The sequence below is a fragment of the Mandrillus leucophaeus genome, unplaced genomic scaffold (genome assembly GCF_000951045.1).
Source record: "Mandrillus leucophaeus isolate KB7577 unplaced genomic scaffold, Mleu.le_1.0 Scaffold114, whole genome shotgun sequence".
Lineage (NCBI taxonomy): Eukaryota > Metazoa > Chordata > Mammalia > Primates > Cercopithecidae > Mandrillus > Mandrillus leucophaeus.
In genome coordinates, this window is record NW_012099654.1 from 1,998,834 (window position 1) to 2,023,960 (window position 25,127).

At 41.8% G+C, this 25,127-nt stretch overlaps 1 protein-coding gene across 2 annotated transcripts in view; it reads right to left on the reverse strand.

The window, feature by feature from the left end:
* IQGAP2 (IQ motif containing GTPase activating protein 2) overlaps positions 1 to 25,127 on the reverse strand; it is a 331,348-nt gene that overhangs the window by 165,386 nt on the left and 140,835 nt on the right. Inside the window, exon 1 of one of the 2 annotated variants that reach the window (XM_011996395.1) lies at positions 3,844 to 3,880. The exons of the other annotated variant lie outside the window; for it this stretch is intronic. The gene's annotated coding sequence lies outside the window, so the exon portion shown is untranslated. Of the gene's footprint in view, positions 1 to 3,843; positions 3,881 to 25,127 lie in introns of those variants that run through there. 2 annotated transcript variants of the gene reach the window in all.

The following is a 25,127-nucleotide window of genomic DNA, read 5'->3' on the forward strand; positions in this document are numbered from 1 at the left end:
TATAATCTGTTGAGTTTGGCAAGATTCCCCAAACTGTGTTGCAATGAACGCTGACTCAGATGCTAAGAGAGACTATTGCTAGAAATACGGACATGAAAGGTGATTCTAGTGAGATTTTAGACAGAAATGAGAATGTATTGTTAGACACTGAAGAAAAGGCAATCCTTGTTATAAAATGGCCAAGAACGTCGCTGAATTGTGCTTTTGTGTTTTGTGGAAGGTAGAGCTTGTAAGTGACAACCTTGGATATTCTGCTGAGATTTCTAAGCCAAGTGTTGAAAGCCTGCTGTGCTTTCCTTGCCACTTTCCTTTCTCCTTACCTGCTTCTAGCAAAGTGCGAGAGAAGTGAGAGAAATTAAAGAAAAAATTGTTAGGCTAAACAAACCAGAACTTAAAGATCTGGAAAATTCTCAGCTTATCCATATTGCAAGAAAATGAGAATGTGTTCTAGAGAGGGCACCAACGGTGTGACTGAACAATCGCTCCCTAAAGAGTGACAGTGGGACTCACAGATCTAATCAGTCATCTCAACAGAAGGCAGGAATAGAGATGGGGTTCTACCAGCAGCAGAAACACTGCTGACTTGGACTAAAGGGGACAGAGACAGGACACAACAGCACTAGGCTTCTGAGATGCTACAGGATGGGACAATAGATCTATCTGGCTCTGGGTGTGAGCATGTATTATCCTTCAAGAAAAAGGAAGAATGGTCCTTAAAGCTGCTACTCTCACCCCACACTGAAAGTGTTCAGGCCTAGGGGGCGAGGAAGTGTCTCTTCCATTTCAAAGGGGGAGGCTGTCTCTGTCTCAGTGTCAGTGAGTCAGGCTGTCATTGTCCAAGGCCTCAAAAGCAAGGCTACCACCTGGGGCCTTGAAGAAATTCTGCCAGCCCAATGGGTCTGGAGGACAGATCATCATGTAAAAAGAATTATTCTCAGGCCTTAAAATCGAACATAATTTGCCCAGTTAGGTCTTGGATTTGCTTTGGACCCATGACCCTTTTTTCTTCCTTCCAAGTTCCCCTTTTGGAATGGGAATGTCTATCCTAAGCCTGTCCCCATCATTGTATTTTGGAATCAAATAATTTGTCTGGTTTCACAGGTTCACAGCTGGAGAAGAATTTTTGCCGCAAGACAAATCATGTATCTTGAGTCTCACCCACCTTGATGTAGATGATATTAAGATGAGATTTGGGACTTAGAATTGACAGTAGAATGGGTTAAGGCTTAGGCTGTTGAATGCAGATGAATGTATTTTGCTGTGAGGAGGACATGAATTTTGATGGTGCGGAGGGCAGAGTGTTATGGGCAGAACTGTGTTCCCCTCCCCAAATTTATATGTTGAAGTCCTAACCCCTAATACTTCAAAATGAGACTGTATTTGAAGACAGGGCCTTTAAAGAGATGGTTAAGTTAAAACGAGGTGATTAAGCCAGGCTGCTGTCCTTATAAGAAAAGGTGCTTAGGGCGCAGAGAGCTCCCAGGGCTGCATGCTCAACAGAGGGAAGACAGAAGGACATAGTGAAAGGGCCATCTGCAAAGCCAAAGACAGAGGCCTCAGAAGAAACCAAACATGTTGACACCTTGCTCTTGGATTTCCAGCCTCCAAAAACTGAGAAAGTAAATTTCTGTTGTTTAAGCCTCCCAATCTGTGGTATTTTGTTTATGGCAGCCTGAACAAACAAATACACTAGCTAAAACATCAGCTCCCATCATCCTCTAAAATTCCTCACCCAATTTTCTCTTCACTACATTTATTACTACCTGGCAGACTAGATATTAATACTTATTAGTTTGACTGGCTCACCCAGTTAGACTGTAAATTCTATGATAGCAAGGACCTTACCTATCTTGAGAGGCATCTGACACAATGGTTGAAAGCACACACTCCAGAGTTTGATGCCTGAGACTGAACCAAAGCTCTGCCACTTACCAGTTACGTGCCCCTTGGGTAACTGAATTAATCTGAGTCTGTTTCCTAATCTATAAAATGGGATAATAATAGAACTGCTTCCAAAGGCTGTTATGAGTTAATAGGAGAAAAGCACTAGAACAGTGCCTGGCATATAGTAGGTACCGTTCATGGTAGCTATTGTAGTTTTTACTGCTCACCACCATATCCCAGACCATCCCCCTGCCTGACTGCCAATGTAATTCACTGTTCACACCTGACCTTCGGCACTATTTGTTTAGTTCATACCTGCCAATGTAATTCACTGTTCACACCTGACCTTCGGCACTATTTGTTTAGCCATATAGACTTCCTTGTGCAAGAAGTATGCCAGCATTTTGACTATCAAACATGCTTTCTTCTCCCGTCCCAGTCTGTTGCACCCCCTGAACAAATCCACTCCTCCTGCTAAACACATCCTATTGCCTTACACCAAATACAGTCTTAAATGGCATTTAGTAGGGGCTATGTAAATATTTACATATGTTCAGGAGAGGCGGGTTTCTGCTATAATGAGACTCCCACTCTACTGATAATGCCAATGGCAAACAATTACAGCTCACATTTACTTAGCACATAGGCTAGCACTTAGCAGGTACTTGGCACTTATATGAATGTATTCTCACACTAACCTGATGAGATTGGTATCACTCCCCTTTAATAGAGAAGGAAGAAAAGGCTCAGAGAGTTAAGTAATTTGCTCAAGATTACACAGCTAGTAAGCAGCTGGGCTGTGATTTAAATTCAGGTTGTCACCTCTACAGGACATCTCTCAGCCACTCTGCTCTGACAAATCATTTAAGATTAATAGGGTGAACAGGGCTTAAGCTCACTTGCTAGGAATGTTCTCTTCTTAAGCAGAAGCCTTAGGCGAAACCTTTTCTAAAGCTAAAATGAGCCAATTCAGATCTTCATAAACTATGCTTTCGTAAAGCCAGGTATGCCTGTGCTTTAAGACAAGATGAAGGTGAATATACTCTTTAGGACTGTCTGAAGGCATCTGTGGGGGTACAGCTGTGTTCACTGGACCTCAGATCCCCAAAAATTAGGCTTCAAACTTGGTTCTGCAACTGTATTCATCTTTATTACCTTGCGGTACAACAATCTCTCTGGGCCACAATTTCCTCTATCAGAAAATTGGGTACAATACACACTACCTCACAGATAAGTCATGAGAATGAAAGCAGATGCTAAATGTGAAATCACCTAGGGAAAAAGTACCCAGCATGCAACAGGTTCTCAGGAAACAGTTGTTAACAAAATGAAATTAAAAGGAGGTAGGCAAATGGGCACCAGTTTAAAGTGTAATGCTACCAAGGATTTATCACACTGTTCTCCACAGGGCAGCCTGGCCACACTGACCTGAACATAGGAGATCCAATGTCTTCTAGGTGGAGACTACTGTGGGACGTGACACCCTGCAGGAAAATAAGCTGACCAAAGGGCCTTGGAGAACTGAGCTCAAAAATGGGACTCTGTCAACCTGCCTTCCCTAGAACTACAGGGGAGTTCTACAGGGGAGAACTACAGGGGAGTTCTACAGTTGCTACAGGGGAGACTGAGCTGTCATGTCTGTTTGCAGTGCAAAGCACCTTCAGTTTTACCAAATAACCACGAGCTGGGGTGCAGAGGAAAAGTAAAGAAGAAAGAACCGAAAGTACTCAGCAGAAGTTTCCTGGCACATCAACACTCATCTGAGGCTTACGCATACATTTTGGTCTAAATAACAACTTAAGACTTGATGAAGCAGATTCTCCTTCCTGGGTTTGTCTACACTGTGCACATGCTCTAACCACAAAATAATCACTGTTCTTGCACTTTTAAACATGTCTTTGCCCCAACGTAGGCAGGAAAATGAAAGCAACGAGCTTAATAAGATCATTGTAAACTTACTTAAATTGCCACAACTCCTTCCTACACTTGACTTCCCTCTTCTAAGCCCCAAGCAAGTATTCAATATGGAATTGTTAAATAATGGACATTCCAGAACACCAAGAGAATGCCATAGCTGAAGCCAGGCCGTATTTCGACATGTAAGAAACATAACTGGCAAAAGCTGTATCCAGTATCAATTTCCTTCCTTCTCTTCCTCCCCTTAAACTACAGGTATCTTATGTCCAAAGTTAACCCTTTCTTGGAGGTGGTGAATCAGGGAGAGTTACACAGACTGATTCCTCTACAGCCTAAAGGATCAAAAGAGAATGGCTCTCAGCAGCTAGTGTGAAGTAATAGCACAGTGAAAAATTCAGCTGTGAGGAATGTCATGTTAATACCATATTTGCAGTGCTTTCTTCCTCTAGCTACGTTCTTTGTCCAGCCCTTATTGATTTCCCCCACCTCCACTACCAGCTGTGCCAAGGAAGTGACAAATGGGGACTCACTAGATGCCATCAATCATTGTCACCAAGAAGAGAAAAAAGAATCCAACATATGTTCTTGCAAATGCCTCCCACTCTCCACTCCCACCTCTTCCTCTTCACTGACACACAATCTTTATAAGCAGTAAGCCACTTTTTTAATATCCCTTGAGTGAAAACGTTTGAGGCACAGATAGGAGGAGCATCCCAAGCACCATTCTTTCCTGATTTGCGTGTCCGTAGTTACAGTTCTCAGTGCAAGTGGCAAGACCAAGGCAGGGTTACCCACCAATGAGTTACTGCCAATCCCGACTACAGAGAGCAGAAGGGCTGCTGATGATTAAATCAATGCTGCTCTTGTGCCAGGCGAGACAGAGGAACAGAAAGATGTACAATACAGGTAGCAGATGGTACTCTCTGCAACTTATTCTGACGACAGAACAGGAGTTTCCTATTTGTCTGCTGACTACCATGATGCTTGATAGATCAATTCCTATGGCAACAGCTCTAAGTATAATGCACTACAAATAAAAAAGGGTATTTTGTTTTGTTGTTTTTTTTGAAATGGAGTCTCGCTCTGTCACTCAGGCTGGAGTGCAGTGGCGTGATCTCAGCTCACTACAACCTCTGCCTCCCAGGTTCAAGCGATTCTTCTGCCTCAGCCTCCTGAATAGCTGAGATTACAGGCACATGCCACCACACCCGGCCAATTTTTGTATTTTTAGTAGAGATGGGGTTTCACCATATTAGCTAGGCTGGTCTTGAACTCCTGACCTCAAGTGATCTGCCCACTTCGGCCTCCTGAAGTGCTGGGATTACAGGTGTGAGCCACCATACCCAGCCAAAAAGGGGTGTATTAAATAGATATAGAAACCTGTGTTCATTTCTGGGAATAAAGCAAGAGGTAGAGTGTGGCCACTTCCATCACAGGCCATAGGAGAATTTTCTCTGGCTCAATAATCCCCTATTGGGCATCTATTCTGGCTAAAGAAAAAGAAAATCAATAAAGACCAATGATATGCACGTAACCACAATGATATTAAAAAATAAAAAACTTAGTTGTCTGATGACAGGAGAGAGTGTGAAGTGATAACTCATTATATAAATGGAATACTATACAGCCATTAATATTTATGACAAATTAGCAAAATGGAGGAAAGTTGATATAGTAAAGTGAGTAAAACAGTAACACAAAAGTACATGCACTTTTTGTCATGTGTGTCAACATGAGAAAAAACCTGGGTAAAAAGTCACCACAATTGCTTCAACTATTTTCCAAATCTCAGTTTGGCCCTACAAAGACAGGCAGCAATGAAGTAGATTCACACCTAGCAAAATGGATGGAACTTTCAAAGCCTAGTAAAAAAAAACTAAGGAACAGAATGAGGTAGATATACCATTTGCATAAATTAAAAATACTTACACACAAAACAAGATACATTGCAAGAATACACACAAATCTAAATGATACATTGTATACATATCAGAATGTTGCCTATGGGAGGGAGGGAACCAGGGATAAAAGGAAATAACTTTTAGGGGTCCAGCACAAACCAGCGCCCACCATGTGCCCAGAGATACTGTACCATGACCTAAAGAGAGTGGTCAGCTTAACGTTTGCCCCCGAGGTCCTTCAGCAAGGCTAGGCATGGTTTTAAGATTGTACCGTAAACTGGTGCAATTTCAGACCACCACACATTTCCTCTCCACGGCAATGCCCCTTGCTCCCAAACAGTAGCTGCCTTTTATGATGCCACTTCTGTTCAGTCCATTTCTAATTTTCCTTCTGTTTAACAAGTTTGAAAGGCTGCAGGAAATCATCATTAATGAGAAATATTTAATCATATTGCTACTGTATACACATCCTTGTTACACAACAGTATAACAATTGTATAGTTATATATATATTTATGTGTGTATATATTTATGTGTATATATATATTTATGTGTATATATATTTATGTGTATATATATATTTATGTGTATATATATTTATGTGTGTATATATATTTATGTGTATGTATATGTAGAGATAGCGATATAGAAGAAAACTGTAGATACGTATATATGTACTGTATATAACTACATATGTATATATGTACTGTATGTATATACATATATACTGTATATAACTACATATATGCTATAGATATGTATATATGTATTGTATATAAATACATACATACTGTATACAACTACATATAGTTCTATCTCTATACAGTTATCTATAAACTATAGATAACTATTCAGAAATTATTCCCACTAGGCTACAAAAGAAACTGGCAATAGTGTTTACCTCTGGGAAGGGGAACTGGGTGAGAGAAAGATACAATTTTTACTGTCCCCTCCTTTGGGCCTTTTAAATTTTGTACCATGTGTATATATGACCAAAAAAAAAAAATTAGAGCACTTAATTAAGCAACCACTCACTCTGTATACATACATTACACAGTAGACTTAAGAAGTAAAGTGTTCCAACTATACCAGAAGCAATAAAAATCTGACCAAGTTCTCTCCAAGCTACATCCTGGTTTGCCTTAGCTAGATCCATCTCTACTCAGCACAACCACAGGCAGCTCACAAGGTGGCAGCATTCGCTGCTGTGCTTGGCTATACGTCCTTGATTTTATATGTAGGTTAATAATCAATTAGAGCCCTGCCACCCAGCATATCCTCCTAGGACCCAAGTCGGCTGGGAACTGCTATCTCTGTCAAGTGGCCCTGTTCTTGTGTCTCAGTGCTTCTTGGCTCTGAGGATCGTAGACTCTCTTGTGAACCTTCATGGGCTGTAGGAAGCCCTGGGGGATTCAGGGTCTTTACTCCTTGACAAAGAAGGCATGTTAAAAATTGTTTCAAATGAAGGTTCTTATCTTAGAAGTCAGTTTATTTCCTGTCTGCCAGCTTTTTGGTCAGATCAGCAGACATCTGGGGTGCCGTGCCTATGGGAGCAGGAAGATGACGATGGGCCGCCAGGGGAGCGTGGCTTTGGACTGGCTAGAAAGTGATGCCTACGGGGACCCATTCCTACACATGTTCAGGAGTGGGGCATGTGAACTGCTACCCACAGTGAATTCTCACTCAGAAAGCCTTGCAGGTGCCTAGGAGTTTCCAGACAGATCATTAAGTACCATTTCACTTGCCTAACAATTTCATTATTGTTCTGTATTGACATAGACATCAGAAATGGAGAAAACTTCTTTCCATGGCACACCCTAATGGGGGGAAATGTAAATCAACCTAACCAAAAAAAAAAAAAAAATCCAAACTCGTCCCACCTACCTTGAGAAATAAAAGACAAGTGGAGCTTTTAGGACGGAGGGGCAAGATGAAGCCAGAAAACAAACTGTTACAAAATAAGAAAATACAAGTCCAAACTCACAACTGACTACTATGCCCAGTTAGGAAAAAGAAGACAGATAAGAAGAGACTGATAGATGCAGAAAGAAACGGGCTGAGAAGCGGAAGATAAACACATGCACCATGGATTTCCCTGACAGGAAGCACAAATCATCAGGACTGACTTGGTGACAACGAGGTTCCCAGCTCCATCATCTGGGCAAATGATCAGCAGCTCCTCAGAGAAACATGCCGGAGGGCGAGACGCCTGAGAGCGGAGGCGAGGAGGCTGGTCCACCCAGGCTCCAAGGCCCACTTGCACATTTACATCTCTCTGACCACCATCCAGCACTGGCTCTTGATCACTGAAACGCTTCACCTTTAATGAAGTCATTAGCGACCACACAGAGAGACGGGCTGAAAACCACAAGGGGTGTCATGCGAAGGTTTGAGGGAAGAGGAGCTGGTTATAAGAGAACTCTATTCCACTCTGGCCTTCTTAAGTTTCAGGAAATATGGCTTGAGCAGCAGTACAGCCAGCTCTGTGCAATAACAAATCATGCTGCGAGGGTGTTCTGGGCCGGCTTGGGTTTCACAATGCCTCCATTTCATGGCTGTGACGCAGCCTCACCCTACACCTTCCAGTACTGATTATCTGTAAGACACAGGATCTGAAGCGGCCAATTATCATCGTCACAATCTAAACAGCTACAGCCACTGCTAAGTGTATTTCCTGACCACAGACATGAAACATTTGTATTTCTTATGCCTTAACTCTAGCACATACAAAGGCTATTAAATGAATGAGCACACACACAGATATAAAGTCCTTGTATATGTGAAAAGACTTCTCTATAACATAAACAGTGGACACAACTAGCAAGCAGAGGCCTACAATTAGGTAGCAATAACAGAGGAGCCACTCTATGTTAGAATGTGGTAGAGCTAAAAGGGTGTATCTACCTGATGGGCAGATGCAAAACATGATATCCAATTGTTCCAGGTATGAGGAAACAGATTTAAAGCAACTTTTAACCAGTAGAAACCAATCTGTTGATAAGACCCGTCCCTCAAGGGGCTCAAGGGATGCAAGGATAAATGAGGAGATTTCAGATTTTATCAGGCAAGGAAGTGTCAGTGGAGGTATTAAGTAGCTAGGTAGAACAGAAGTATTAGTCATATCTAATCACCTCAATTATTTATATAAGTTGGAATAAATCCAAACTATCTTTAGCCTCAGAAAATCCACTGTAACAGGGCTTGGAAACAAGTACCTGCAGGGGTGAGGCCGGTACTGGTAAGGAACAAAGCTGGCTGGGTGGGGGTTGTAAGCAACTTGGCTCTAGCTCACAGCTACTTGCGAAAATGTGGACCACAAGGGCCTGAGCTTTGGGATTTCCTAAAAAGTGGAAGATTCAGATTTTTTATGAGTTCTTCTGATTTTTAAATGCTCACGACTAACTGAAAAGTAGTGGCCAGGCACAGTGGCCCATACCTGTAATCCCAACACTTTGGGAGGCCAAGGCAGGAGGACTACTTGTGCCCAACAGTGTGACACCATCTCTATAATTTTTTTTTTTTAATTAGCAGGGCATGGTGTTGCATGCCTGTAGTCCCACCTACTTAGAGGGCTGTGGTGGGAGCACTGCTACAGCCCAGGAGGGTGAGGTTTCAGTGAGCTGTGATTGCATCACTTTGTGCTAGTCTGGGTGACAGAGCAAGACACTATCTCAAACACACACACACACAGGCACGAAAAATAAACATTCTGCACGTTGAATCAATCACATCTAAAACTCTTATTACAGTATTTCAAAGGAGGTGAAACTATGCTCTGTATGTTCTCACATAGGTGAAGGTGGGTTATGAGTTTCTAGGGGAGAAGTCGCTCTTTCCAGCATTCTTGAAAAATAGAGCTTTCTTAATGATAAGCAGCTATATAAAAGTAGAACTGGGATATCAGGGAAACGCACATCAAACCATAAGGCAATATTACTTTATTAAGATGGCTACTGGTTTTAAAGAAACAAAAAATAACAAATGATGGTGAGGATGATGAGAAATAGAAATTGAAACACTTGTGAACTGTTAGTGGGAATGTAAGATGGGGCAGCCACTGCGGAAAACAGTTTGGTGGCTCCTCAAAAAGTGAAACGTAGAATTACTTTGTGATCCAGTATAGGTATTATAATATCCCCAAAGAATTAGAAGCAAAGACTCAAATATACACTTGCACCCCATATTAATTGCAGCATCAGTCATGGTCACCAAAACATGGAAGCAACTCAAGTGCCCATCAACAGATGAATAAACAAAATGTGGTATATATCCATACAATACAAAATTATTCGGCCATGAAAAAGAATAAAATTCTGATAAACGCCACATGAATGAAACTTGAAGACATGACACTAAGTAAAAAAGCCAGACAAGCACCAAAGGACACATATATTCTATAATTCCACTTATATGAGGTACCTAAAGTAGGCAGATCACAGAGGCAGAAAGTAGAATAGAGGTTACTGGGGGCTAGGAGGAGGGGGAATAGGGAATTATTTTCAATAGATACAAAGTTTCAGCTTTGCAAGATAAAAATTTCTGGAAATGGAGAATGGTGATGTTGTACAATGTTGTAAATGTACTTAATGCCTCTAGATTGTACATTTAAAAATGGTTAGAATGGTAAATTTTACATTATATATATTTCATCACGATAAAAAAAAGAAAAGCTGTGATATGTGTGGAGAAGATAGGTGTCTTTCAAAAGGAGGTGCCTTTCTTACATGATGGCTTTTTCTGCAATCAATACAGAAATAAGCACTATCACTCATTAGACATTAGAGTCTGGCTATGCCCTGATGAAGTGTTGGGACCTTATTACTTCCTGGGAACCTTGCTGCTCTACAGGAATCTTCCCCAGGGCTATCATGTATGGTTGTGTAGGTGGCACACTGTACACCGGAACCTAGTCTGGGGGCCAGCCTGTGTGCTGCAGGCCAGGTCCTGTGCCTGGAGGAGGGAACATCTTTTCCTTCTTGAAAAGGCACTATAGGCTAAGAGTAGCCCTGATGTTCTGCATGCTCAAATTGGTCTTCTCTTCTTACTTCTGTTCATGGTACCCTCTCCTTTCATGGATCCCAGGTTGACGCTGTAAAGTCATTCCCTGTTCTCATCCCAGTGTGCTGTTGGCTGCCAGCAACTCTGTGCCTCTCTCCCATTTCATCCCCTCCTTCCCACTCCCACTACCGCTTACCATGGTCAGGCCCTTTGACCTCTGGTCTGAACACTGACCTATAATCTAGCGCTCCACACCTCCATCTCCTCCTCCCCTGGATGATCTAGTTTCCATACTCTGCCACCAGATTAACTTTTCCCAAAAAGAGCTAGCCATTCCACTCATACCCTCCCAGTGGTTTCCTTTTTCTTTCTTGTATCTGCTTAATGCATGAACAATGAAGTAGCTTACCTGAACCTAATCATCAACTCTGCTATTTAAAGTAAGACTTTCCATTTATTTTGACTGTCCATTTCTTAGGTGACTATGAAGAGGAAGCAGCAAGTCAAACAATCCATCCAAGAGAACACACCTTTATACTTCTAAGTCACTGGCATAGAGTCAGGAGGGGGAAACTGAAGAAAACTTGGGGAGCTTTGAACCTCCAATTCCTACAGCTAATTAAAATGATGTCCATGGAGACCCCTACCACACCTTTCCAAGGTGAAATACATTTTAAGCCTACTGATCGAATCTGACACAAATGCCAGTAAATATTAGCATGGTCCTGCCCTCCCTCTGCTACTGCAGGAAAGGATGCACAGGAAGAACATCCTGGGCACTACATGAAGGGTTGGTACAGAAAGAGAATATTACTAACTTAAAGAAGATATTGTTAAGTGGGCTGTTTCCCGTATTCTTAGAATACAACCGAGGCCAAAGCTGAGCACAACAGGGCTAAGTATCCTACTTAGAAAGCCATAAACAAGTAGGGTCAGACACTGCCCCCTACGGCTTCCCCAGGAGGTCAGAGGACCAGTCTTACTACCTGACCACAGCCCCTCTTCCCATGAAAGGGAAGGGAGAAAGGTTGATGTTGGCTTTATAGGGAGGGCAAGTTTCTAGTGCAGGTTACTGTCTGCTTCCCCAACCAGTTAGGGGTTAGGGGCTTCCAAGAGAATCACTAGGAGAGGCTAGGGTACCTGCAAGGAGGAGAGATGAGCATCTTGTTCCTAATCTGATTGCTGGCTGAGCTGAAGACTTCACAGTTCCCCACTCCCTTTCAGGCTGGCACTGCAGCAGAATGGAGCATGTCAGGGGGTAGGGGGAACTTGGCATCCAGTCCCTGGAGTGGGGGCACACCCATGAGCATGAGACTGGTACCCATTTTTGAGCCAGAGATTTGGGAGTGGCAGGCCCACTGCGGGAGCCACATGCAAGCAGAGCCTCAAGGGAATGTTCCAGGAAAGAAGACTGGAATATTTCTGCTCCACTTCAGTTCCCTACAACCCCTGGACAGACAGAGAGGACTGCAGTAACTCACACAGTTCCTTTTGAAGGAGTGTTGAGGTCACAGGGGCAGGAGCCCTTGGGCTGCCAGGCAGCTGATGGGCCAAGCACAGGGACACTCACTAGAAGGAGGAGTTGAAGCCAGATGGGGCATGAACACCCAGCAATATCAAAGGGGGACATTGCTGTCCTCTGCATAGGCTGCTCACAAACGAGGCTGAAGTAAAGCCAAACACAGCCCCAAGAGAGTTACACATCACCTGAGCAGACACCCCAGCATCAGAACAAACCACACAAAAGCAGCAGACTACGAGAGGCACTTTCTCACCACCAACTCCGCTTAGTGAGTTAAATACTTATTAGTCCCTTGCTCCCCATTTCCATCCTCTCCTCTCCACCCCAGCATCCCGGAGGAGCTAGAGCTCAGAAGAGAGAGTAGGAGAGGCACACAGGCACACAGATTAGGAGATTTAGAAAGATGAAGCAATGATAGAATATGCCCAACCCACCATTCAGAGACTGGAAGAGGGGATTTAACAGGCACAGTTGTAAGCAGTGCCTAGAGAAAGTTAAACCCATTTCATGTTGTTAGCCCCACTGAATTGGGTGAGACTTCTTAAGAAACCAGTGATGCTGACATGGGGCTAAACAAACATCAATTACAAACTCTCCCTAGATAAACTGGGTGCAGTTGAAAAACAGTCCCAGATTACAACAGAATTGTAATCTGGCTGGAGGCAGGCAGAGGTCAGCTCTGGGTCCCTCATAGCCACTCTCCATGGAGAGGACTCAGACTACTTCCATTGCCCTCAAGGCGTATGTGGCAGCAGCCTGGACTCAATGGCTCTACACTTAAACCTTACCCCCTGATATGGATTGGCTGTGTCCCCACCCAAATCTCATCTTGAATTGTCGCTTCCACAATTCCCACGTGTCATGGGAGGGACCCAGTGGAAGGTAATTGGATCATGGAGGCAGGTCTTTCTGGTGCTGTTCTCATGACAGTAAATAAGTCTCATGAGATCTGATGGATTTATAAAGAGGAGTTCCCCTGCACAAGTCCTCTCTTGTCCGCTGCCATGTAAGAAACACCTTTGCTCTTCCTTCATCTTCTGCTGTGATTGTGAGGCCTCCCCAGACATGTGGAACTGTGAGTCTTTTAAACCTCTTTTGCTTTATACATTACCCAGTCTCAGGCATATCTTTATTAGCATCACGAGAATGGGCAAATACACCCCTCCTCTACACTCAAATACAACATCTACTTTGTAGCAGGTAATATGCATTACTTTACCCAACAGCTCTGCCAAGTAGTGGTGGTACCGCATATTACAGAGGTTACTTAATCTGGGTGCTGCCCCAAGGGTCCAGATTGTGAGACCAGGATTCCAACAAAGTCTGACTCTAAACAAAATACACGCTGGTTCTAGCCCATCACACAGACCTGCATGTTGATAGAAGATGAAAGAGGGGTAAAATGAGCCCAGAAAAGAGCTGCAAACACCCATAGTGATTTTAGAATTGGCAGCTGCTCACAAGTAGTCTAAAAATGCAAACAAGTTTATTTACATTTTTAAATCATTAAAATCCAGCATTGTGATAGGATATTATAATAGAAAAACTAAGTCAATACTTCCACCGTCTTCCCTACTAATTCAGGAACAATACCAATACTTGACAACTACAGTCTGACCTTTAGCAGAAAGACAAAAGCACTATTGAAGAAAAAAAAAAAAAAAAACTAGTTGTGAACAGAATGCACCAGAACTCAAACTTGCCAAGCTGTCTGCACTTTGGAATTTTGCAGTGTTTAATGTCAAGCGTCCAAAGTTGGCCTTGTGGGTCCCTCTGAAATAATACCTTAATATCACTATTACTACCCAGCTTTATAGGTGGCATTTGAGATAATCAAAAGTGGCTGGAAGCCACTGCACATTATACTATTCCGGACAGGCCTTTATTCACTTTTTAAAAGCATAAACCAGGAGACTTATCTTAACCAAAATTATCTCAGAGTCAACTTCCATTGGCTGAATCACTATGCAAATATCAGGGCTCTGAGTCATTGAAAATTGCTGAAAGGAATTTGGTTTAGTAAGCATAAGATCTTTTTCCTAGAAACGTAAGCTGCGTTTTAAAAGGTGTTCACAAACTTTGCCCTCAAGACAGCTCTGGTATAGAACTTGCCAAATAAACTTATTACAAATTAAAATGACAGCAACCGATTTCAAAATATCTCAAACTACCAAATTCCCACTGCTACTATTCTTCCCGCAGTGATACTAGAAGGGAAAATTCTATATATTTATGTTTCCAATTTTCAGAGTTACGGAACTTCACAGTTTACACCTCTTACACAAAGCTCTGTCTGTTTTCTGAATCACTTTCTACAGGTAAAAAATAAGTGGAGAAGGAGCTAACACTTAAATTTGAGATAAAAAGCCATGCCTTACCAATTTTTTTTTTTTTTTTGAGACAGAGTTTCACTCTTGTTGCCCAAGCTGGAGTGCAATGGCATGATCTTGGCTCACTACAACCTCCACCTCCTGGGTTCAGGTGATTCTCCTGCCTCAGCTTCTTGAGTAGCGGGGATTACAAGCATGCACCACCACAACCGGCTAATTTTGTATTTTTAGTAGAGACGGGGTTTCACCATGTTGGTCAGGCTGGTCTCGAACTCCTGACCTCAGGTGATCTACCCACCTTGGCCTCCCAAAGTGCTGGGATTCCCAGCGTGAGCTACCGTGCCCGGCCATATTACCAATTCTTTAAAAAAGAAAAAAAAAAGAAAAAAAAGCACACAATTTAACAGGAAGTCTTTTGCCCAAATCATTGTCCCTCCAAACTGTATAAAAATATGTTCCTGGAAACCAGGCACGGTAGCTCACCCCTGTAATCCCTGCACTGTGGGAGGCCGAGGCGGGTAGATCACCTGAGGTCTGTAGTTTGAGACCAGCCTGGCCAACTTGATGAAACCCTGTCTCTACTAAAAATACAAAAAAATTAGTCAGACATGGTGGCTGGCACCTGTGATCCCAGCTACTTGGGAGGCTGAGGCAGGAGAATCGCTTGAACCCAGGAGGCGGAGGCTGCAGTGAGCCGAGATCGTGCTACTTCACTCTACACTCCAGCCTGGATGACAAGAGCAAAACTCTGCTGTCTCAAAAAAAAAAAAAAAAAAAAAAAAAAGGAATATGCTCCTGGAAAGCCAGCTAAATGGGTATGTGCTAGTAAGAAATAAATAGTTCTAAGGAATAAATTTAATGTTAATGTTATTTCCTTCTCCTAGTTTATGTTTTCATCAACCACAGCCAATAAGAACAAAAAACAGGCCGGGCGCGGTGGCTCAAGCCTGTAATCCCAGCACTTTGGGAGGCCGAGACGGGTGGATCACGAGGTCAGGAGATCAAGACCATCCTGGCTAACACGGTGAAAACTCGTCTCTACTAAAAAAAATACAAAAAACTAGCCAGGCCAGGTGGCGGGCACCTGTAGTCCCAGCTACTTGGGAGGCTGAGGCAGGAGAATGGTGTGAACCCGGGAGGTGGAGCTTGCAGTGAGCTGAGATTCGGCCACCACACTCTAGCCAGGGCGACAGAGCGAGACTCGAGACTCCGTCTCAAAAAAAAAAAAAAAAAAAGAACAAAAAACAATTCTTGTCAGCATCCCTATTCACCTCCTCTAGTCATAAATACTTGTTGCCAGTTTTGTTTCCAACATTCTCTGTAATTTACATTGTATTAAGGTTAACAAAGCCTTTGAGTTAAAGAACAGGTTTCTCTGGGTACACTGCCTATAGGGTAGCCCTGCTCTGCAAGGAGCAGTCTAAACAAACATACAAACAAACAAACAAAATAACAGTAGTAGCTACACAATCTTAGTTTATCTTTACCCCTCTGCCTAGACCACAGGAGTCATCATCAGCCTTTTTATGGAACAGGCAAGGACAAGCTGCTCAGGGACTGACTCAAGCCATTTTATCACACAGACCCAGGGCATACTGCACAGCAATTACACAGGGTCCCATGTTTGTTGAATGCTCTGCTGTTGACATCTTGAAATTCTTATTTTTTGCACAAGGGGTCCCACAGTTTCATCTGGCAGTGAGGTCCCTGCAAGTTAGGTAGCTGGTCCTGCACAGACCTGATTTTTTAAAAATATTTTTTTTGTGACATGGGTGTTTTTGAAAATGTTTTATTTTATACCATAGCTTACAAGACTTTTACTCTAAACAACAGAGGTTCATTTCTTTTTATACTTTCAAATCCAATAAAGGCAAAGTATCCCTCACCTGTATCACTGCAACAGGTTTCCAGATTATTTTTTTCTGGATTCACTCTGGCTTACTGTCAATCTATCTTTACACAGCCAAAGTTCTCATCTAGTACAAGCCTGATCTTGTCACCCTGCTTAAAATTCTCCCACAGCATCTACTGCCCTCAGCATCATGCCCAGTGCCTTCGCCTGGACCTAGGCCCTGAGGTCCAGCCCTGACCTGGGGCTTGGCCTCACTCTACTCCCTACCTGCCGTGTCCCTACCTCACCAATCTTCTTTCTGCTTCTTGAACATGCCAGGCTCCGACTTCATAGCCTTGGCACCTGCCCACGGGACAAATACTTTAATGTATGTCCAAGGATTTTGATAAAAACAACCGAATTCAACTGATAGTCATTATTGGTTTTAATTTCTTAAAAGAAACACAAGAGGGTTTAAAAGACTCACACTTCTTAGTAAATATATTTTTCACTCACACTGATTTGGGCTACTTCCTCAATGGAAAGGATAATAAGCCTTGATCTGACTGTGAAATGTAGGACAATAATGGGGAGATGTAGAGAAGGTCAGTTTTAAAGTTTTTCAGATCAGGTTAATCAGGCCTTAAAGGCATCTTCATGACCTTCACTGACCCCTGAAACTCAACATTCCCCAATGACTTGGAAGGGTTCGGGAAAACAAAGTATTAATGAGGATAAATAAAGTATATGCTTACTTTAAAAAAAGAATATCTCATGTTCTTTGAAGAGACTTAACTATTAAAGCTGATAAAAGATTCATACAGAACATAATTATGTAGAAACTTTTCTTGCTCAGAAAAATGAGTAAGTTGCCTACAACTGTTTTCTCATCCAGATAATCACAGATTTTAGTTCTGCCTGTATATAAATGTTCTGATGGTAAAACTGGTTCAAGGATGTTGGGTGTCCACTCCTACAAGTAGCTTTCTCAGGAGGGTATGTACCTTCTAGACTGAGAAGTCATCTAACCTTGATCAGTAGGATATTTAGCAATAATCTGTCCTTCTCCCCACTCCAGCCCCTTTAGCCCTTTGACTACTCTTATTCCAGTGGCCACAAGTCATGCTGCTGGCTTTCCACAAACAGTGTTGAGATAACTAGCTCTCCATGTGGGAAAAAATTAAGTTAGAGTTCTACTATTCATGAAAATATCCCTGATGGATTAACCCTCAAAACACTGTAAAATGTCAACTATTACAGCATGAGAAGAATATATAGGAGAAGCTGTTTATAACGCTGGAGAAAGATGGCCTTTTTAAGCCAGACACAACACAAAGTCATTATTCATGGTGCCTTTGATGTAGTCCAATTTCCCAAAGTTAAAAGACAAGGCCAAGCTGGGAGAAAATATTTGCTATGTAACAAAGCATTCGTATTAAGAATATATAAAGAACTACAAATCAATAAAGAGAAGACAATGTTTAAAATAATAGGGCAAAGGACTTAAATGGGCAATTCGTGGAAAGAAAAAATAAAATGCTCAATAAATATATAAAGAACTTCCTGGTAAAGAAAAATAAAATGGTGAGATATATGTATCTTTTTCCTTCAAAAGCCTGGTAAAAGCATTTAAAGATCAATTTTATAAAGTGTTGGCAAGTATGTGGCATGCACCTGAGACCCTGTTGGTGACTAATTTAACATTCTAATATACTATCCCTCTATCATCCAACAATTCCACAAGTAAGTTTCTAGTGTAGAGAAAAACTTGCACTTATACATGTAATGAGGATGCCACACTGCAAGTTTTGGCTCTAACACAAGATGCTAGCAATATCAGATACCAAAGTGAGTTCAAAAAAAAAAAAAAAAAATCTGCCCTTCAAAAAGGAGATAACTAAGAACTAGGCTTGAGCCTCTCTCCCACAGGGAGGGTCAAGAGCAAGATGTGAGGGAGGATTTCTTTGGAAAGTGCTGCACTGAGATCCCCATTCAGCACCCTCTTCCCATTGGGGGAAGAGTAGGAATATCAGCTTCTTACTTCACAAGCAGGATTTCAGTGAGGCCAGTTGGGGGCTTGATTTGAGTGCTCCACTGTTAAAGAGACACAGAGAGGTGCTGGGACCCCTTCTCTGGGGACCTGGAACATGAGAGGCAGTGTGGCTAGCTGCCCTGGTGGCATGGGAGTGAAGGGAAATTGCTGCTGCAGTGGGTCTGAGCCATCCTCTCAGGGGCTGTGGGTGTGGGGGCACAGAGTGCCTGATGTTTCCAAGAGCACGAGGTGGTCCTCTGACAAGAATGAGCCAGTCCAGAGCTTGTTTCAGGTCCATTCCTCTAGGGCTGTCTGAAAGGGCAACATGACCACAGTGGCAGGACTGGTGGTAGACCCCTGGACTCCCAGAAACTGATGCAGGTGACAGAGTCTTTGAAGAACCCTCATGAGCACCCCATGGGAGAGTCAGCTTTAAACCTTGACCAGGCCTAGAGCACAGGATTGTCTTACCACAATATCATATGCAAAAGGGTTTTCTATCACCTTTTACCCCCTGCCACCCCATCCTCAGGAAAGCACGGCAAAAGAAAAATGCTGACCTGTGTTCTCCAACATGGATCAAGCAGAAAAAAAGCAATTTTCACTATAATCTGTATGACATAAAATCCATATGGGTTATTTTAATTTTTATTTTTATAGTGATAAGGTCTTGCTATGTTACCCAGACTGGACTCCTAGCCTCAAGCAATCCTCGCAATTCAGCCTCTTGAGTATCTGGGACTACAGACGTGGGCCACCATGCCTGGCCTCATATGGTTTGTATTAGGAAACATACTTTATGAACATTTATGTACATAAACACACAGAAAATGATTTTGAAAGACAAAACATTGATAACAATGGTTGCCCGCAATGAACTGAATGCTTATGTCCCTCCCAAATTCCTATGTTGAAATCTTAACCCAGAATATAACAGTATTGGGAGATATGGCCTGTGGGAGGCCATCAGGCCACGAGGGTGGAGCCCTCACGAATGGCACTAGAGAGATCCCTGGCTCTGTCCACCAGGTGAGATTACGTGAGCAGACCCTCACCAGATACCAAATCTACCAATGTCTTCATCTTGGACTTCCCAGCCTCCTGAATGGGGAGAAATAAATTCCTGTTCTTCCTAAGCCACCCAGTTTATGGCATTTTGTTATAGCAGCCTGGACAGACTAAGACATTATCTCTGGGAAGGGAGGAAGTATTGAATGGAGGAGACAGGGTCAAATGAGGAATTCAATTTATCCACATTATTTTAAAAGACAAAAACATAGTCATGTATTCTTTGAATAATTAAATGTACTTCTTTTTAAAAAGACAGTGTTCCGAGGAACAGACCCTTCTATAGTCTGAATATGTCCTCCAAATTTGCATGTTGGAAACTTAATCCCCAATGCAGCAGTGTTGGGAGGTGCAGCCTAATGGGAGATGTTGAGGTCATAAGCGTACAACCCTCATGAGTAGATTAATGCTGCTATCAAAAGAGCTTGAGCTAGCCTGGCCAACATAGCAAGACCCTGTCCCTCAAAAAAAAAAAAAATTAAAAATTATCTGGGCATGGTGGCATACACTTGTAGTCCTAGCTACTCACGTGGATCACTTGAGCCTAGGGGTTTGAGGTTACAGTGAGCTATGATTATGTCATTGCACTCCATCATAGGCAATGGAGCAGAGATCCTGTCTCTAAAAACATTAAAATTAAAAAATTAAAAAGGCAAGTTTGCAGGAGTAGGTTCTCTCTTTTCTGCCCCTCTGCCACCCAAGGACATGGTGTTCTCCTCCAGAGGATGCAGCATTTAAGGCACCATCTTGGAAGCAGAGAGACTGGGCCCTAACCTCCTAGTACTTTCATCTTGAACCCTCCAGCCTCCAGAACTGTGAGAAATAAATTTCTGTTCCTTACAAATTACCCTGTCTTGCATATTTTGTCATAGCAGCGCAAAATGGACTAATACAGAGCCCATCTTTCAGTCCTAATTACTAAGCATGAAACGGCAAAAGTTCTAATCATCAGCACACACAACACCCTTTTGGGCTGTTCTGTAAAAATCTGACTGCCATTTTTCAGCTTTCTCTACAAAATGTTCCCATTCAAGTGAATTATGCATCTGGGGTTTCTATGTCATCTATACACCTCAAACTGATTCTTTTTTTTTTTTTTTTTTACGTTTTTGTAATTTTTTTATTTTTTATTTTTTATTTTTTATTATTATACTTTAAGTTCTAGGGTACATGTGCATAACGTGCAGGTTTGTTACATATGTATACTTGTGCCATGTTGCTGCAAACTGATTCTTAAAGTATACAGGATTCACACCTGAAGTGACATTGTTTTCTTAATTTTAAGAAATCCTTTATGTGGTTTCCTCTATCAGCAAGGATAGGAAGAAACAGGACTTTACCAGAAGAAAACTAAGATGTACATCTGGAAATAAACTGACACATGGAGAATAAAGAATCACTTAGTAGTGAACAAAAAGGAGATTAGAAGAACTTGAAATTGTTAAGGTAAAGAGCCCTCCTGTGTGTGCATGTGCACATACATATTTGTGTACATAACACAATTTGTTTTGAAACAGGAGAAACCTAGTACTAAACTGCAGCCTTTGAAATCCAGCAACAAAACGGTACTTTGATTGTACACCAAATATTTTAGAAAGCTGATATAATCAGTTTGAAGAAATTAGTGAAAAAATTCATGGTTTTGCAATGACTTTTGAAAATGAATGGTATAAGAAGTCTCAGTTGCCAAGAAAAGGCTCGGTAAACTTTCTTTGCACACTATTGCAAACATATAGCAGCCTGTATTTTGTACTATTTCTTCCTGAAACTCATCCTATTCTATGTTATGTACCAGGGATTGGCACATACAGTCTGTGAGTCAAGGATATTTTTTAGATTTTTTAATGGCTGGAAAGTTTTTAAAAAAGAATAGCATAACACATTAGTTTCTACGAAAATCAAACTTCATTTTCTATAAAGTTTTATTCAAATTCTGCTGCACACATTTGTTTATGGTCTATGGCTACTTTCAAGCTATAAGGACAGAGTCCACACAGCCCACAAAACCATCCGGCCCCTTGCAGAAAAAGTGTTCCAGCTACTGTTACAGACTAATCAAACCTTCTTTACTCCTATTTGCATTACACAACCATCATGACTGATAGCTGCAAAAAGCAACCACTGAGCTTCTTACATGCGTTTGAGTGATTACCAGTTGCTCAGAGATGATAAAGTGTTCTACATCAGTCCATCAATTAGTATTTATCCAAACAGACTTCCCGGGCTCAAGCCACTTCAAACACCCCATGACGCTGTCCACAGGAAAAAGAAGCCCCTGATAAATACATAATTCTAAGATTGCAAAACTACTAATCTGTGTTAAAGGACAATGAGCAATATCCCAGGAGTTAATCCCTTCCAATTTCCCCCAATTTCAAGTCTTATGAATTTCACATTAAATATTACTTTAAAAATAACTATTACTATTATTATTTTCCGAGAGGCAGTCTTGCTCTGTCACCAAGGCTGGAGTACAGTGGCACGATCTTGGCTCACTGCAGCCTTCGCCTCCTGGGTTCAAGCAATTCTCCTGCCTCAGCCTCTCGAGTAGCTGGGATTACAGGCGTGTACCACTATACCTGGCTAATTTTTGTATTTTTAGTAGAGACAGGGTTTCACCATGTTGGCCAGGATGATCTCGAACTCCTGACCTCATGATCTGCCCATCTCGGCCTCCCAAAGTGCTAGGATTACAGTCCTGAGCCACTGCTCCTGGCCCTTAAGAATAACCGTTTCTATGCCTAGACATATGCTTCTGGATATCCTGAAGCTCCATGTAAAAACCACTCAGTTAATTTAGTTTGAAGGTAACTTATTCATAACATCCTTTTTTCATATGTACATCATTAGTGAAAGCAGCTTAAAGAAAGACAAAATAAAGAAACTAACCAGGTATCAGTCATACTTCTTTTTTGACATTCTGATCTCCCCTCAGCATCACTCAACACTGCCATCTGCCCCCTCAAAACTAATCTCCCTTGCACTCTGCATTTCCCATTCTCTCCAGCTCATGAATGTTATCCACCTCATGCACAAAACTCATCAAGTCTCCGTCTCCAGTTACAACTTGGGCAAAACTGTTCCAAAGTCTTCTCACGGTACTTTTGCCCTTGTCTAAATTATCTTCTCTTTCCTTCTCAAGCAAACAAAATCTGGCATTTAGAACATCTCTGAACAGGTTTTACTACTGTCTATAGAATAGCCCTTCGATTCCTTTAAAAAGCAAAGAGTCATCTATGAGGAAGGGGTGAAACTAAAAATCAAGAACTTTGCAAGATGTCCTTAGAGTCTAAATGGCATGCACTAGGCTTCGGAGCTGGTGCAAATGAATCCTATTGGCCATGAATGACCCTAGAGTAGCCTGCTGGAAGCCTTACTACAAGAAAAAGGATGCAATGAATGGCTGACACAGATATTCCAGTTACCTAGAGATTAGACTTTTCATTGTTATTGAATTGGCATTCACTCCCTTGAGCTTGGTTTTTATGAACTGAATTCCCTAAGCCTGGATCAACTTTGAAAAAAAGGAGAAAATTGGGTTCCTGGTTTTGTAAACGAGGCACACTTGATGCGGGTTGACCCCATCAAGGGTTCATCTCCTCATATTTGAAATATCTAACTCATGACACCTTTTACCTGTTTCCTCTAAATATTTATTGAACACTCACTGTGTGCTGGTGCTTTGCTAAGAATTATAATATACAAAATAAATAGAGCAGAATACTTTCTATTAAGGAACTCTGACTTGCTGGAAAAACAAGTAATATGTGAAATAATAGAAGACCAACAGTAAACCAAATGTACCAAATTGTGCAGGCGAGACAGTGAGAGAGAGATACAAGAATGCTAGGAAGGCAGTGTGGGCCAAGAATGGATAGAATTTGGCCAAGAGAAAAATTCCACAGTGAAAGGACAGAAAAGAACAAAGTGTATCTGACAATAAGTAAACCACCTTAATGGCATCCAAGATCCATGTCAGTGAATCAAAGAACAAGGTCACTAAGATAAAAGGACCTCACCTGAAGTCTAGATGGCCAGAGAAGTTGAGACTTGATAGGGAAGCAAAGGGAAGATCCTTAAATAAGAGGATGATGTCATGACATCAGCATATGCATCTATAAGTGTAATCTTCCTTCTGATTGGACTGATTAGATCAGAGAAAGAAAACCACAAAACCAGGTTAGTTAGCAAGTTAATACATGATACAATGTGAGCTTAGGGTCTTGGAAGTTTAGATTAATGGAAGAAAGGGGTAAATAACTGCAAACAGCCAAGACATGAAATATGGTGAATGCAGATAAGACATTTCTTCCCTTTGCTTGCCAAGAATGCTTACCGTTAATATGCTACTTAGTCATCAAATTGATTAGTCACCATAAATGATCACAATGATGGCCAAGGCACAGGAACCTCATAAAGTCCTGATACTTTCAGAGATTAATATAACAATTACAGACGTCATCCTTAATGTTTAAATAAATTATCATATGTTGAAAATTAGTGATCCATCACAGCATATTTGGTAATTCTCTACAAATTGCAACTTCTTTTTCAAGCCACACTAGATTAGAATTTACTATATTTTCGCTTTATATCCCACTCCTGCTTCTGCATCCAGAAGAGCAGGAGAGGTCTACGGGGGGCATTGAGTGATCTCAGAAGTGCTGGGCTAATGAAGGATCCCTGGCAGAGTTGGAGAAGTCATTCAGGTCCTCAAGTAGTTCCTGATTCAAACAGCTCTTGGGGCACAGGAAGCACCTCTGAGACTAGCAAGCGCACACTTTCTTGAAGCTGTTTAGACCCTGTCTCCATCTGTTCCCCTTAACAGCTTCCTTCTGCAGAGGCGAAGCTCTCGCATCTTTTCTGGCTTGCATTACTTCCAGTTTGTTTTCATGAAGATCACTATCTTGGCCAGACACTGGGAAATAAGTGAGACAACAAATCTGGTTTTGATGAAAAGGAGACATTAAATGGGGTGTTAGCCATGACCCTAGGGACAAGGAAACCCTGAAGCTCCATTGCCTCACTGATTTCACACCCCCACTGAGATGATGAATCAAACACTCAGCACCTTTAAAAGCTGTCAGGGAGAAAGGAAGAACTGCCCAGCATCATGCACAGACCTACTCAGTGGCCAGTCAGAAAAAGAACACATCCTTATGGCCTATAGGTATATGTGCTTAATAAAATATCCAGACAAAACTTCACACTTTTGAGTTTTCCTTTAAGTAATAAAACTAGACTATTATCACAGGTTAAATCTTAATCTAATAGAGTAACCAGACTTTTTGGGGCTCTGCAGGTGTAGTAGTTATGATCCAAGAAGGCAGTGGTCCTGCTCCTTCTAGAAACAATCAAGACATGTCCATACTTTGCAGCCAATCAATCATCTGGGGACCTACGTCTCCAGTGGAAGAAAAAAGCTCATGCCCAAATGGGGTGGATGGCAACACCAGTTCTAATTATGTTAAAACATTTATAATGAACAAAAAGGTGTTTCTTTGCAACTAAAGGCTTCGGATCAACAAGGCCAGGAGCAGATTTCCTAATAGACTCCTTTCCACATATTTTATAATGCTTTCTCTTTTCTCCATATTATACCCCACTTCTGACACTCCTTAAGGGTCAACAACTCTCAAGAAAA